The sequence below is a fragment of the Cibotium barometz genome, chromosome 35, assembly GCF_041138505.1.
Source record: "Cibotium barometz isolate CiBa-2024 chromosome 35, ASM4113850v1, whole genome shotgun sequence".
NCBI lineage: Eukaryota > Viridiplantae > Streptophyta > Polypodiopsida > Cyatheales > Cibotiaceae > Cibotium > Cibotium barometz.
In genome coordinates, this window is record NC_141080.1 from 17,583,919 (window position 1) to 17,600,909 (window position 16,991).

A 16,991-nucleotide genomic window follows, 5' to 3' on the forward strand; every position below is an offset into this window, starting at 1 on the left:
TTGCACCCATTTTTTTACCACTACACTAAGGAGATAATGTTGTTCATTATATTATAGGTAATAAAATATACTATTACACATCCAACTTTTTTAGTTACTCTAATAAATGCATGCAAACCTACTTGACTAGCCTCCCAAAACTACTTTTCCCCTCATTAAAGTCATAAAAATTAGATATCACATGGCTATATTAGTAGAGACGAGATTAAGCATCTTAATCATTCCTTCATCGGTGTACCTATGGCATCATTGGCAACCAAACGCTCACCACCTGTTCACTCAGGGGCTTTTTCAATAGTTCCTAGCTCATAGTACCCGGAAATATAATCACATAAGAAAAATCCAGATGGACTCTCTGTTGAAGATCAGCAAGATCAACCAACAGATCCATATAAAAGAGTCATGGACTCATCCGTTGAGGACCAGCAAGGCCAATCAAGTCATGGACTCATCCGTTGAGGACCAGCAAGGCCAATCAACCAGATCCATACCCGAGTTCAGAAAACAACTCTAACTCCTTATTCCATTTTCTTCCTCGACGCACCCGTGGGTATCTTCAGCGGCCCAAAGCCCGAGCACCATATGGTTAGCACCCTCTAGACTCCTTCGCAGGTCACCTAGCGCTTCACTCATAGGCCGCTTCCTTAGTCCCTCATCCACCGTACCGGAAGCTCACCATTTAAATCAAACCGAGGCCGGTCAAGACCTCAGACGACCTTGCTACACGAGACGTCCTCCGTTGATTCTCTGTCAGCTGTTGCAACTTTATCACTTAGGTCTCCATGACCTCATTCATAAGATGGTCTCCACGACCTCATTCACAAGATGGTCAAAATGCTTCCCCAGCATTCTTGTGAATGAGGTCTCCACGACCTCATTCACAAGATGGTCAAAATGCTTCCCGAGCATTCTTGACATAAAACAATCATTTAAAAACATGTTTCATAAATACAGTTTCTAACAAACTCTCATGAGCATTTACATATTGTATTTTCATTCCTTAAGCTTCATTAATGAGAACTAAATCTAAACTTCCGTTTACCCATTGGATCCTCGATCCTCCCAGGGATTCTTTTCTGAATAAGAATTATCCAAGTTTTCTCGTTGGATATTTTCATATTCTTTCTCAAGTTTCTCAAGTAAAATATATTCAATATTCTTCTTTTCGAGTAAAAGATTCATGGGATTTACAAAAATCAATTCTACCCATATTTTCCAATAAAATTAATAATGCTCGAAATTTCACTTTTGATAAGTACTCATAATTTAAATTATGCCAAAATTTTCTCTTTTACCATTTAATTACTTGGATCTCAAATATCATGGGAATTTCCCTTTTTGCATAAAAATAAATTTAGCAAAAATTACTATTTTCGCATAATCAGTTAATTATGCATAAATAAATAAATTATTTCTCATGAATATGATGAAAATCATTCTTTTTGCATAGGATGTCTAATCCTAGAATATGGTAGGAAGTCCTCTTTTAGCATTATGCATAAAAATAAGATATGTATTATTTTCTAAAAAATTTTGCCATAGCTTGGCTCTAATATTACTGATAATTCTCAATTTTTTTCTAAAAGAATAAAAGCTTGTAATAAAAATATGATAGTAGTTCCTTAAGACTTTAAGAGAAAGCTTGATTTGAATTAAAACAATCATTTAGAAAGCTTCTCAAGCTTCAAAGGGGTTGAGAAGAAGAAAGTTATTGAGAAAATGTGAAAAAACCATAAACATTTGATTTTACCTCCAAGTTTGGCTTGATTCTCTGATTGCAGTGAAGCCCCCGACCAATCAATTGGTCCACCAAGAGGAGAAGAGCAACTCTAAGAGTTGTTGTAGAGAGAGAGAGCTCCAAGCTCCCAAGAGAGAGGAAAATTTAAGGGATAATAGAAAATATGATTATTTTAATATAATACTGGCATGGTATAGCTCCAATATTCCTTTACAAATGACTGAGGGTCTATTTATAGGTGAGGGAGGCCACTAACCAAGTCCAATTGGGTTCTAGAATTTTTGAGGTTCAGTTTGACTCAATTTGGATAAGATTTGAACCAGTTTGGCTCTCTTTTTTATTTGGTTTGATCCAGGAGAGAGGAGAGATAAAAAAATATCACAATTTTTTTGAATTAAAATCCCTTCCACACATGTGAAAGAGGCACCTACCTCAAGAGTCCCCCTTTCCTTATTACAAATGCATCATTATTCTAAAATATCTCATTTTTTTAGTAATATCTCATAATTTTTAACTAATAAACCTTGTACTCAGTCAACTGTTCATCTTATGTGAGCATTTACTCATTTTTGGGTATTTTCTTTTATTCTTTTGGATTTGTCTCATCCCAACAATTGGATTAATCCAGTTGGCCCATTAGAACCTTAATTGGACCAAAATCAAAAAATCTCTAAAAATGTAGACCCTTAGGCTAAGGTCCCTTATACCATTTTCAATTAATTCCTAATGCACATTGGAAAGTTCATTTTGAACTTCTGTTTCAGGGGAATCCATTTTAAACACTAGGAGGATTTTTATATCCAAAGATATCTCAATTTTGGATTATCTCTCTCTAGACATTCTCTCTCTCTAGGCCAAAATAGGGTAAAACAAGATCTTTCTTCTATTTCAGAGAGGGGAATAATTACAAGAACAGAAGGGGCGGTTCTTATACATTTACACCTCAAAAGCTGGAGGGAGGAATCTTACATCCTACCCCACTTAAAAAACGTGAGATGCCCTCATCTCGCAGGTGGAGTATAATCTCTTCATCTTCTTCCTCTTCAATCACTTCCAGCGTTATTGCCTTGGAAATGGACGGTCAATTTGGGAACATCTCTCTTTGACTTCCCCTATTCTGAGGCGGAGGTTTTGCATTACTTTGGATTGAAACTGAGGGTTGGTTAGAGTGTCTACCTTTGGGATTTCCCTGATTTTGACAGAAAGGAACCTGATTACTCTAGAAGGAAGGAGCTGGAGTCTGGAATTTTGGTCCCTGACTTCCTTGCCTTGAAAACCTTGATCCAAAAGGAGTTGGGCAATCCATACTGCGATGTCCAAATCTTTGACAGTTATAGCATTTCACTTCTTTGTTCAAGGGTGGAACTTCTAAAGTTGAATTCTAAGGGATTGAGTTCCTGAAAAAGGACCTTTCTTCCATTCTGGAACTTCCCATATCCTGAGATTGACCTTGTTGTCTCTTAGGCGGTGAAAAGTTAGAATCACCTTTCGGAGCTAGAAATCTTTTGAAAGATAATGGTGCTGGGTTTGGCGGGACCTTGACATCAAAGGCCTTGGCAAAATTCTTCGCCGTCCGCACTGCTTCGGCCATGGAAACTGGCTTGGCATTCTTCACAAGGATATTCAAAGGTTCCTTTAGTCCCCGAATGAACCTAGCCATCAATTGTCTTCATCCAGTGGTGGTGGCACTTGAGGAGGAGAGCGAACACCTGATGATATTCTTCAATAGTTCTACTCCCCTGGGTTAACTCTAAGAATTTGTTCATCTTGGTTTCCAAAAAGCCGAGAGGACAGAATCTCTTCCTTTGGTAAATCTTGAGATCATTCCATGTCTGGGTATTCCGATCCAGACGGTTTGTCTCGCAGTGGTTTCTTCATGCCACTCTAGCTGTTTCTACTATCTTCAGCCTTGCAAGAGCCATTTTACTCTTCCCATTGTACCCAGTGATATCGAAGTATTCTTCTATTGCTTCGATCCACTTCTCCACAGCCTTGCCCAAGTTTTCCCCTTCACCCTTGAAAGGTCTAGGCTGCAATCTATGAAGAGTTTTACTCTATGAACATCTAGGTCCAGCTGTTCCTCATCGAGTTGGGGGTTAACATTCCCACCACGACAACCTCGATCTATGATCCTATCAATATGAAAATTCTTGTTAAGTCCCCTTTTTTTCCCCAAATTAACAAAGACGCTCAGGTGAAAAGACCACTTTATTTATAATTGAAATCCGACTTTAGATCCAACTGATTCTGGGGTCCTTTATAGTTTGTTCGGCCCCCCACAGAATCTTGGGATAAAGATCCCTTCTTTAAGAAGAACATACAAAACTCATTATCAGAGAACAATTCATTCAGAACATAACATTCATATCCTTAACACAATAATGGTCCATCAGACCGGAAATTTCGTCTGAACATTCCCCATAGAAATTTCAGTTATGCAAGTTCTCAATTTGTCATTCCTTAATTAGATCCACTGGGTCAAAGGTCAAATAACAGTAATCTGTTCAACACAATCCACTAATCTCATAGTGATTTGCTAAAGTCATAATCGTCTTCTGGTTACTAACATCATCACTCGGATTCGTCCCCATTCATCCTCATTGTGGCTTTGTTCAACTTATCTTCTTTCAACCAGAATTCCAAAATCATCATCTTTCAATCAGAATCCAAATTAACTCATCAATTATCAACCAAAATTCAAAAATCATATCAACCAGCATTCGAATTCATCCTTTGGATGGCATTTTTTCTTATAACTTCAAAGTCTTAAATTTACTCGTATATATTGTTAGTGAAGAGCTGCAGATATACCCACAGTATATACAGGTAGTTCACAGTCCTTGGAGCTATAAGGTAAATACCATCATATCTAGGCCTCAAGCAAGTTAAGGATTCCATACAATTGTGGTACTTCTATCTGAAGACCCAATTTCCAATTTACAATTCTTCATTCTAAATATCAATTCGTATGAATTTCATCACATAATTACAATCTTTTACTGGTACTTCATAAATTTTTGACATTTCTTGATTCTCGCTTGATCCACTTTAGCCAATTCGCTTTGATACCAGCTGAGACATCCCTGCCTCCTCTGCGCAACAAATTCCGAGGTGCTAGCAGCAGCGGAAGTAGCACTTCTTGCGCAGGGTAGAGCCTCTCACTCGGAAAGGGCCCCATGGATATCCGAACAAGAGACTAATTCCTCGAAAACCGAACTCATAAAATCCTCCCTCACCTAGCAGACATAGATGATTCCTCCAGGATTTTTTTTTCTAACGTAGTCAAGGTCTTAACTAACCAAACTGATCTGACCGAACCCGTAAGTCACAAGGTCAGATCAAGGAAGAGACTTGTACTTGGATCATAGAGACCAACGCTTTTTTCCTCATCATCAAGAGGCACAGTCGTTGATTCTTCTCCATATAGAACAAGGGTTATCGGGGATTTACTTCAACTATCGTAACTTAACAAAATTGAGTCTCATTTTTAGGATCCATCAGTCCAGCCTAACCCCATCTAATCCCATGGGTTAGCCAACCGCCCAACCACTGTAGTGATAGGATCCATTTAGAAATTTGGTTATGTTTTGCCTTGGGTACCAGAGAAAAGAGTTCCCAGGCCCCCTAGTCGGTGCTTCAAGCAAACTTCAAGATAGTCACACCACTTACACACCCAATATGAAATTGCCTGTTTCATAGATTCACTTGTCTTTAAAATAATCTTCTAATGAAACCATAGTATCATTGATCATAGTCCTCCAAAATATCTAGCTTGAATTCTAATTTTCAATCATTCCTTCATCGGTGTACCTATGGCATCATTGGCAACTAGAACGCTCACCACCTGTTCACTCATGGGCCTTTTCAATAGTTCCTAGCTCATAGTACCCGAAATATAATCACATAAGAAAAATCCAGATGGACTCTCCGTTGAAGATTAGCAAGATCAACCAACAGATCCATATAAAAGAGTCATGGACTCATCCGTTGAGGACCAGCAAGGCCAATCAACCAGATCCATACGCGAGTTCAAACAACAACTCTAACTCCTTATTCCATTTTCTTCCCCAATGCATGCGTGGGTATCTTCGGCGATCCCCAGAGCCCGAGCACCGTATGGTCAGCACCCTCCTCTAGGCTCCTTCGTAGGTCACTTAGCGCTTCACTCATAGGCCGCTTCCTTGGTCCCTCATCCACCGTACCACCGGAAGCTCACCATTTACATCAAACCGAGGCTGGTCAAGACCTCGACTGACCTTGCTACGCGAGACGTCCTCCATTGACTCTCCGTCAGCTTGTTGCAATTTTATCACTTAGGTCTCTCCACGATCTCATTCACAAGATGGTAAAAATACTTCCCCAGCATTCTTGACATAAAACAGTCATTTAAAAACATGTTTCATAAATACAGTTTCTAAAACGAACTCTCATCTTTCCACATTGTTCCACATCATTTCTCGTTCTTCCACATTCTTCTACATCAATTCACATTGCTTATTCCACATCCAGTCGTATGTATTCCCATCGTCCTTCATCCATTCTCATCCAATCACATCATATTACATTCTCATCTAATCACATCACATTACATTCTCATCCAATCACATCACATTACATCTCATCACATCTATCCTCATCACATCACGTCACAACATATCCACATCACATCTCATCCATTTATTGTGAGAAAGAAGAGATGAGAGAAGAGACAATGTACTCAAGAACTCATCAATGAACCACTAGCCAACTTCATTAGAAATGAACTACAATGCCTCATATATATAGGAAAGTTCCTCCACCCTTTCCCCCACCCAAAAATGTGTGTAAATAGGAAAAAATGGAAATGAATGCTATAAATCCCAAAAATGCCTAGAGGCTAAAGACTGTGCCACTAGCGTGACACCATCTGGAGATGACACCTATCCAACACCTCCTCTTCAGGTCCAGATGGGAGGACCAATGCCAACGCGCTGAAGAAGATAATCCAAGGTAGGTCAAGGAAGAGGCTTAGTAAACAAATCAGCAACATTATCTTTGGTAGGACAATACTCAAGCTGAATGCGACCTTCACAAATCCAATCACGAACAAAATGAAAATGAACATCAATGTGTTTGGATCGTCCTCGAATAACTAGATTTTTGGCTAAAGCAATAGCACTCTGTAGACTGAGTAGATGAGTGTCGGAGTAGATGAACATCCAAGGTGATTAAGAATTTGAGAAAGAGCATCAGACTTCTTAGGTAAGAAATAAACCCATGATTTGTGAGAGAAGTCATCCACAAGAAGCATATAATACTTGGATCCACCAAGCGATTGTACTTCCATAGGTCTTGCAAGATCAGCATGAATAAGCTCAAGTATGCGTGTGGCCCTATGAGTAGCCTCCTCTGGAAAAGAAGCCCGATGTTGCTTTCCTTGAGCACAAGAAGAGAAAATATGATGGCGAGGTTTCTGAACTTTGGTAGACCTGTAACCATGTCATGTGAGACAAGATGTTGCAAAGTAGCAAGAGGAACATGGCCAAAGCAGAAATGCCATAGATCACTATCTTCATTAGAAACAAGTGCTTTAGGAGAAGCAAATAATTGATGAAGATGAGACTCATGTGGTGGCAACTGTGCTGTAAAAGAGCTTATATGATAAAGCCCAACATTTTGATAACCATGTGCCACACAAGAAAGTGACTGTCTATCAATGATTTCAATCACTTCATCATCAAAGTAGACCCCAAGACCTTTAGAAGTAGCCTTAGAGATAGAAAATAAGTCAGACATCTCAGGCACATGCAAGACATCATGTAAGATAGCATCTCCAAAAGAAACATCACCAATACCAATCATAGGAAGAGACGAAGCATCACCAATGTGTACTGATGAAGAGATAGACTTATAGTTTTCCAATAAGGAAGAACTATTCGTCATGTGAGAGGTAGCACCACTATCGGCAATCCACTCATCCGCAGTATGCGTATCAAGATCTTTGATTACCACAAGTGATGTGTCACATGAAGAAGTAGAAGACATAGCAACATATGCAATCTTGGTGTTACCGTCTTCCTTCTTGTCTTTGTTTTTGTCGTGGGAAGATGACATCTTTCTTCGAGTTCCTTTCCCTTCCTTTGAAGAGACTATGGGTCTTCTTCATGATAAGTGCCTTACTCGCAAGCAAAACAAAAAGGACTCGGCTTTTGTAAGCCAAGGCAAGGGCAAAGGCAAAGGCAAAGGCAAGGGGAATGATCAACACAAAGGCTCTAATTCTAATGCTAAAGATTCTTCAACCAAAGGCGACAAGGACAAATCAAAGGATTCTTCCAACTTAGCCATCTTAACCGTTGAAAGTCTTCCATATTGCATTTGTATAGCGTGCCATAATTGTTGAGCCGTACTCCTTGTAGAGAGAAATTGAGACACAACCGATGTAGACATGCCATGCACAAGTAAAGCTTTAGCTCGTACATCCATATAGGTTTGATATTGAGAAGGCACCATATGAGGAGAAGTGATTATAGACCACACCCCGGCGCTTTCCAAAAGAAGTTGCATAAACAAGGACCAAGTGTGGTAGTTGTTTGGGGTAAGCTTCTATAACTATGCCAGTCTCTAGAATGGCTATCACACAGCTGTCATCCCACTGGCCGCATATCACCCAAGATCTCACCAACCATGCCAGTGGTGTAAGTGCGGGGCCTATCCCCCAGGCGGGTCATCAGTGTCCACCGCCTCACTAGATGAGCTCGATATCTTAACACTCTCCCTCGAGCTCAACTCCATCTCATGTATACCAAGCGAAGCCCTGAATCTGCGGAGCTTCTCTGTACCCAATGCTTTGGTGAAGATGTCAGCTACCTGATCCTCTGTGCTGACATAAACAAGGTCAAGGTCTCCTGCCAAGACCTTCTCTCTGACGAAATGGTAGTGAACCTCTATGTGCTTCGTACGAGCATGAAAGACTGGGTTCCTGGCCAACTGTTGTCACAGAAAATGACAACTTGTCTATCCACTGATAGACCCAAATCTGCAAGTAGCTTTCTCAACCAAGCTACCTCACATGCTGCCATAGCAGCTCCTCTGTACTCGGCCTTTGTACTCGATAGAGCAACCGTAGGCTGCTTCTTACTGCTCCAAGTCACAGCAGTACTCCCCAAAGAAAACATGAATCCACTGGTAGATCTTCTATCTGAGATACTACCAGCCCAATCAGCATCTGTGTACCCATGTACACATATCTCTGTCCCAGTCTCATAAAATAGTCCACAATGCAAAGTAGACCTCACATACCTCAGTATGCGTCTCACTGCATCCAAATGCGGTTTCCGTGGAACCTGCATAAACTGACTCACCAACCCAACAGCATAGCTCAAATCTGGTCTGGTGATCGTCATGTAGATCAAACTTCCTACTATGCATCTGTACATAGTAGGATCCTCCAAGATCTCTCCTGAATCTGCACTCAACTTGCCATTCTGATCCAATGGCACAGAAATAGGCTTACAGCCTGTCATACCATACTTGGACAACATGTCCAAGCCATACTGTCTCTACAGTAATCCAATACCATGTGGTGACCTAATCACCTCAATGCCCAAGAAATATCTGAGCTCCCCCAGATCCTTCATCTCAAACTTCTGTCTAAGCAAGATCTTTACATCAAAGATCTCTGCATCATGGTCCCCCGTAATGATCAAGTCATCTACATAGATGACAACAAGCACAACTCCTCTATCACCATGTCTCACATACAGCGAGAAATCTGCATTGGCTACATGAAAGCCAATAGTGACAAGATATTCAGAAATCTTGTCAGACCATGCTCTTGGTGCTTGTTTTAAGCCATACAAGGCTTTCTTCAACCTGCAAACATGCTCGGGGTGGCTCACATCCTCATAACCAGGTGGCTGCAACATATACACCTCTTCTTGCAAATCCCCATGCAAGAATGCATTCTTTACATCCATCTGATGTAAAGACCATTGCTTTGATGCAGCCACTGCTATCACAACTCTCACCGTTGCCATCTTGGCAACTGGGCTGAAAGTTTCCTCATAATCAATCCCATATGTCTGTGCATATCCTTTGGCTACCAATCTAGCCTTGTACCTGTTTATGCTTCCATCACTGTTATGTTTAACTTTGTACACCCACTTGCATCCAATGGCTTTCTTGCCTTCTGGCAATTGCACTAAATCCCAAGTTTCATTTCCATATAGTGCATCCATCTCCTCATCCATAGCTTTCTCCCAACACACATTTCCAACAGCCTCATCAATGCATGTGGGCTCAACAACCAGCACAACCTTTGCCATATATGCATAGTGATGTGCCACATAACCATCATAGGTAAATCTCTGCACAGGATTTCTCACTCTCCCAGATCTTCGCAGCTTCTCATTCATGGCTTCCATAGCCTTCTTTACACCAGGTGTTCTCATAGCTGGGATCCCAAGCTCCTCATCAAGGCTCATATCTGAGCCACTAGACTCTCCATCAACATGAGAATGCCCTGCAGAAATGTCAAGCATACCAAGGGGCTCAACCACTTTCTCTTTTCCTTTACGTGATGTAGTAATCACATTTGCAGGGCTGGTATTATGACGTAGCCTGCCACTCCATGGTCTATCAACAGACCCACTAGATGAGGACTCTCCTGGTCCACTCAAAGACTGTGATTGCTCTGACTTGCATTCTGTGCAACCGCACTTCCACTCAAATCAGCCCTAACAGCTTCTTTTTCAGCAGCATACCAGCTGCTCATCTCATCAAATACAACATCCCTGCTTACCCTCAACTCACGTGTAGCAGGGTTATAACACCTATATCCCTTTTGCTCAAGGGAATATCCAATAAACACACATTTTTCAGCTTTCGGATCCAGCTTAGTTCTCAGCTCATCTGGCACATGCACATATGCAATGCATCCAAAGACTTTCAGATGAGATAAATATGGTTTTCTGCCAGTAAACCTCTCCTCTGGAGTTACATCATGTATGGCTGCAGTTGGAGTCCTGTTCATGATGTATACTGCTGTAGAAACAGCCTCAGCCCAATAGCAATGCGGCATATTCTTCTCTTCCATCAATGCTCGCGCAATCTCAGCAATGTGCCTGTTTTTCCGCTCAGCAACTCCATTTTGCTGCAGAGTATATCTGCATGTGAACTGTCTCCGAATACCATTCTTCTTCAAGAATTCAGAGAACTCATTGGAGAAGTACTCTCCCCCTCCATCTGACCTTAGGCACTTTACATATTTCCCTGTTTGCTTTTCAACCAAAACTCTGAAATTCTGAAAGTGAGTGAACACCTCACACTTCTCCTTCATGAAATATACCCACACTTTTCTTGTGTGGTCATCAATGAAAGTGACATAGTACCTGCAGCCTCCCATAGACACGGTCTTCGTAGGACCCCATACATCTGAATGCACAACATCTAGTGCATTTCTGCTCACATATCTGTTACGTGGAAACACATGCTTTGTTTGCTTCCCAAATTGGCATGCTTCACAGATTTTACGCATACCTTCCACTTTAAATTTTGGCAGCCCTGTCACAATTCCTTTTGTCTGCATAGACTTCAATCTCTACACATTCACATGTCCAATTCTTTTATGCCATATGTCTGTGTCTGCAACAATTCCTGAACCATTTGCAAACATCGCAGCACTCATTTCAGGCATGTCTACATCCAACGTAAACATTCTGCCCACTCTGTTGCCTTTTGCAACCAACCTACACTTGTCTTTAAAGTCTTCGACATAACACCCATCAGGGTTAAACCTAACCTGCAAACCCTGCTCAATCATCTGGCCAACTGAAACCAGATTCTTTGTTATGTTCGGTACATGAAGTACATCTGCAAGGTACTTCACTTTGCCATCCTGCATAGACAATGGCACATCTCCAATGTGGGCAATTGGATGAGCAGTGTCATCCCCTGTTTCCACAAAACCTGGTCTTTCCGGGTTTTTCATCTCCTTGAACCACTCCCCATGACTCGTCATGTGGTTCGAAGCGCCTGAATCCACATACCATACATTATCTTTTTGTGCTGCATCAACATTTTCAGACATGGCATTCACGACATGCTGCATAACAAACAACCTTTCATTATCCTCATTATTTCGGCTTGAGGATGCATAGTTGTTTTGCTGCACTTTCCCATTTTGCATGTCAGCCTGCTTCTTATAACATTCTGCCTGCACATGTCCAGGCTTACCACAATAATAGCATTCACGTGCATCATTATATTGCCTTTGCCAATTTCCACGGCCTCTTTGACTCCCCCTGCCTCTGAATTTGCCTCTTCCACCTGCGTGTTGTTGTTGTTGTTGATTCTGGGACTGTTGTTGTTGTTGCTGCTGCTGGCCATAATTATGATTACCTGTTCGGCCACCTCCTTGATCGCGTCCACGGCCTCCTCTACTTCGTCCTCTTCCTGAACTCGTGTAGAAAGCCTGTTGCTCTGAACTATTTTTGCTTTGTGAAGACTGTTGGTCTTCACCCAAGCTCTTCTCTTCGATAATCAGCATAGACACCAAATCTATAAAGTTGGGAATGTTTTCCCGAGTCTGAATAGACGTCTTGAACGCCTTGTATTGTGGCCCGAGACCACGTAGACAGACTTCCACCTTGTCATCATCATCTACTGACACACCAATAGATGCAAGGGATTCCACAATACCCTTTATCTTCAGCGCATAGTCATTCACAGACATGCTCTTTTTCTCCACAGTATGAAGTTCATTCTTCAACTGTATCTTACGTGCCTTGGTGTTTGTTTCATAAAGCTTTACCAAGGTGTCCCACGCCTCCTTGGGGGACTTGGCATCCTGAATGTGCCCAATCATGGTGTCCTGTATACTAATGGAAAGCCAATACATAACCTTCCTGGCTCCTTGGTTCCAGTCTTTAAATTCTTTCACATCTGCAGCAGTTGGATTTATATCCGGTATCTCCGGTGCCTCTTCATGCTCACCTTCTATGTAGTCCCAATAGCCTTTTCCCATCAAGAAATTCGTCAACCTGAACCTCCAAGCATGGAAGTTATTCTTGTCAAGCTTCTCAGCCACAATCTGTGTTATGCCATCATTAGACATCTTGCCAAACACACAATTTTACCAGAACCTGCACTCTGGTTTTTCCTGCACAAATGCTGTATTTTCTGCACAACGGTACTGTAGTACTCTCAAATGTCACAACCAGTGACTTCAATGTGCATACATACACCCAATGGCAACTGTAAACCTCTTTGCAGCACCCACAGTGTCTGCACAGTCAATCTGTCTTCTTGCAGTTCTTAAAACAGAGTTCTGCAGAGAATCGATGACTTACCCGCAGTGCTCGAAATCGCCTGCTTTCTGAAAAACGGAGGTCCAGACGCGCCCGAAACGCGTCTTCGGCCCGAAAATTATAGTCCGTAGGACTGTATAGTAGCCCTATAGCTTCACTCCCGCGAAGAAAGCTCCTCAATCGGAGATCGTTTGCCGGTGCCTCCCGTAGAGCTCCCGACAAGGGTGTAGTCACCAACACAAATAGGGAAGAGTAGTTGAAGCTCTTACCCTCGTACCGCTTCCTGTGGTTCTCTTGCTTGCAGCTCAGCCCTTAGCACAAACCAGGCTCTGATACCATGAAACGATGCAGGGGGGAAGAGAGCTTGAGCTCTTGCAAGCACACACACACACACTCACAAAACCCTAATAGAGAACACACAAGGTGAGAGGCTGAAAATCTTCTTCTTCTCTACTCAACACTCAACACACCATATACAAGAATAAGAGTACACCTAATATGAAAGGTACTCAACCAATACATACACGGGTTCTCTATAGTGTGAACCCGACTAAATGAGCTGGCGCTATAACTATGCCAGTCTCTAGAATGGCTGTCACACAGCCTGTCATCCCACTGGCCGCATATCACCCAAGATCTCACCAACCATGCCAGTGGTGTAAGTGCGGGGCCTATCCCCCAAGCGGGTCATCAGTGTCCACCGCCTCACTAGATGAGCTCGATATCTCAACAATGAGTGGAGGGTGGGAAAACACAAGGGAAGAAGTGTCGTACCTCCAAAAAACGCAGCCAATAGATGGGCTGTCCACCAAGGAAGTATCTCCAAAATATGCACAAAGATAGTGCAAAAACGCAACCACAAAACGCAGCCGATATATGAACCAATAGACTCCGTAGAAACCACCAAAAGAGGGCTGAGAATGTAGCCTTAGGTAGAAGGAGTATGGAGGAGTTGATTGTCCACAAAAATGCAAACACAAAGTGTGTAGCAAAGTGGAATTTTCAGCCGATAGAAAGGTGTATAAAAGAGGATGAATATATACCTCAAAACACCATGAAGAGGGCTGAAGTTGATGATGAAAACGCAACCAAGAAATCTCTCCACAAGAAGCCTCCAAAAAAACGCTACCGCATGTAGGGAAAACTAGTTGGCAATGTTTTCACCGCCGCAAGTAGAGTTGTAGGACTCGGATTGAAGTGCTTTAAAAACACACTTGTAGAGGATGGTAAGGGGCAGGTTTGAATCCTCTTGCATCATTGAATGAGTGCAAGGATGATGAGTAAGGGATTCTGCAAAAAACGCAAGTAGAAATTCTGCATGCAGGCAGTCTGCGAAGAATAACTCAAAAACGGTGAGGAATTTGCGAAAACTTTCTTCTGCAAAGTTGTAGACCACAATGATTCCAGTAGGTTTTTTTCGTGCACAATCCTCAAAAATGCATCTGTTTATCAGATAATCAAGAATGAAAAAACGCAATTGAAAGCGGGGTTGTTGAAGAGGACTAGAGGTAGAGAGGAAGAAGGATAAGGAGGCTCTATGTGCGCCACCACCTTGCTCTGATACCATGTGAGAAAGAAGAGATGAGAGAAGAGACAATGTACTCAAGAACTCATCAATGAACCACTAGTAGCCAACTTCATTAGAAATGAACTACAATGCCTCATATATATAGGAAAGTTCCTCCACCCTTTCCTCCACCCAAAAATGTGTGTAAATAGGAAAAAATGGAAATGAATGCTATAAATCCCAAAAATGGAAATGAATGCTATAAATCCCAAAAATGCCTAGAGGCTAAAGAATGTGCCACTAGCATGACACCATCTGGAGATGACACCTATCCAACATTTATATCATATCATCACATCCATCTACATTCATTTAGATCCACATCACATCCACATATCATCACATCACGTTCACATCTATTTACATCACTTCACATCCAGACACATCTACCCAAGTCCACATCACATCACATCTCATCTATCCACACTCATCCATTCATATCTAACTAGATCCACATCATATCACATCTCATCTATCCACATCATATTTCATCCATTCATATCTAACCAGATCCACATCACAACACATCACATCCATTCACATCTCATTACATCACATTCACATCTCACCACATCCACTCACATCTCATCACATCCATTCACACCCATTCACATCCCACATTCATTCACATCTCATCACATCCATCCTTATCTTATCACATCTCGTTCACATCCATCCACATCACATCACACTCATTCCATCCACATTAGATCACATCCATATCTATCCATATCACACCACATCCATTCACGGCTCATCATATTTATCCACATCCATTCATTCATTCACATGCACATCTATCACATCACATCTCATTCTCATCCATTTTCATCACATCCTTTCATACATCATCACATCTCATCACATTCACATCCACATCCATTAACATCTCATCCACATCTCCTCACATTCACATCCACATCCATTTACATCACATCACATCCACTCACATCTCATCACATCACATTCACATCTTATCACATCCACTTTTAGTACCATTTTCTACTTTTGATATACTGATAGGGCGTTTCTAAGTTTTTGCCAATTGCTTGGCCTAGTTAAAGGTACTTTTTCTTGATCCCATTTTATCTACGTATCAAAGTGTTGTTGAAGGTTTAAAAAGGGAAAATAAACCTTATCTGAATTGAATAGTAAAAACTCAGAAAGAGCATTTACATATTGTATTTTCATTCCTTAAGCTTCATTAATAAGAACTAAATCTAAACTTTCGTTTACTCATTGGATCCTCGATCCTCCCAGGGATTCCCGATTCTCTTTTCAGAATAAGAATTATCCAAGTTTTCTTGATGGATATTTTCATATTCTTTCTCAAATTTCTCAAGTAAAATATATTCAATATTCTTTTTGAGTAAAAGATTCATGGGATTTACAAAAATCAATTCTACCCATATTTCCCAATAAAATTAATAATTCTCAAAATTCCACTTTTGATAAATACTCATAATTTAAATTATGCCAAAAATTCCTCTTTTGCCATTTAATTACTTGGATCTCAAATATCATGGGAATTCCTCTTTTTGCATAAAAATAAATTTACCAAAAATTACTCTTTTCTCATAATCAATTAATTATACATAATTACAAACAAAATTTATTTCTCATGAATATGATGAAAATCATTCTTTTTTGCATAGGATGTCCAATCCTAGAATATGGTAGGAAGTTCTCTTTTAGCATTATGCATAAAAATAAGATATGTATTATTTTCTAAAAATTTTGCCATAGCTTCGCTCTGCTACAACTGATAATTCTCAATTTTTTTTCTAAAAGAATAAAAGCTTGTAATGAAAATATGATAGTAGTTCCTCTTTTATGCTTAAAATCAAACTATGAATTTAAATCATAATTTCAACCATAAAATTAAACATAACTATGATTATCCCAAATAAATTAAGCTAATTTTAACATTCCTCTTTTCCCAAATTTTTAGGATAATCCATTTCTCATTTAGAATGAATTAGAGTAGTTTTCAACTACTCATAAACAATCTAAAAGAATTTACCATTATTTTAATAGCACAAATTCATGAAAATATTATTTTCTTAATCTCTAGCTTATCAAGCCTAGAGTTTAGCTTTGAATTAAGAGACTATCATTGAGAAGCATTCTTTTTCAAGGAATTTAGCCATAAGGATGGCTATTCTTTTAGAGAGAGAGATTTACTTAAGAAAAGCTGTACAAATAAGCATAAAGATTAACTTTCTCTTAATTAAACATTAAGACTTTAAGGGAAAGCTTTATTTGAATTAAAACAATCATTTAGAAAGCTTCTCAAGCTTCAGAGGGGTTGAGAAGAAGAAAGTTATTGAGAAAATTGAAAAAAAACATAAAAATTTAATTTTACCTCCAAGTTTGGCTTGATTCTCTAATTGTAGTGAAG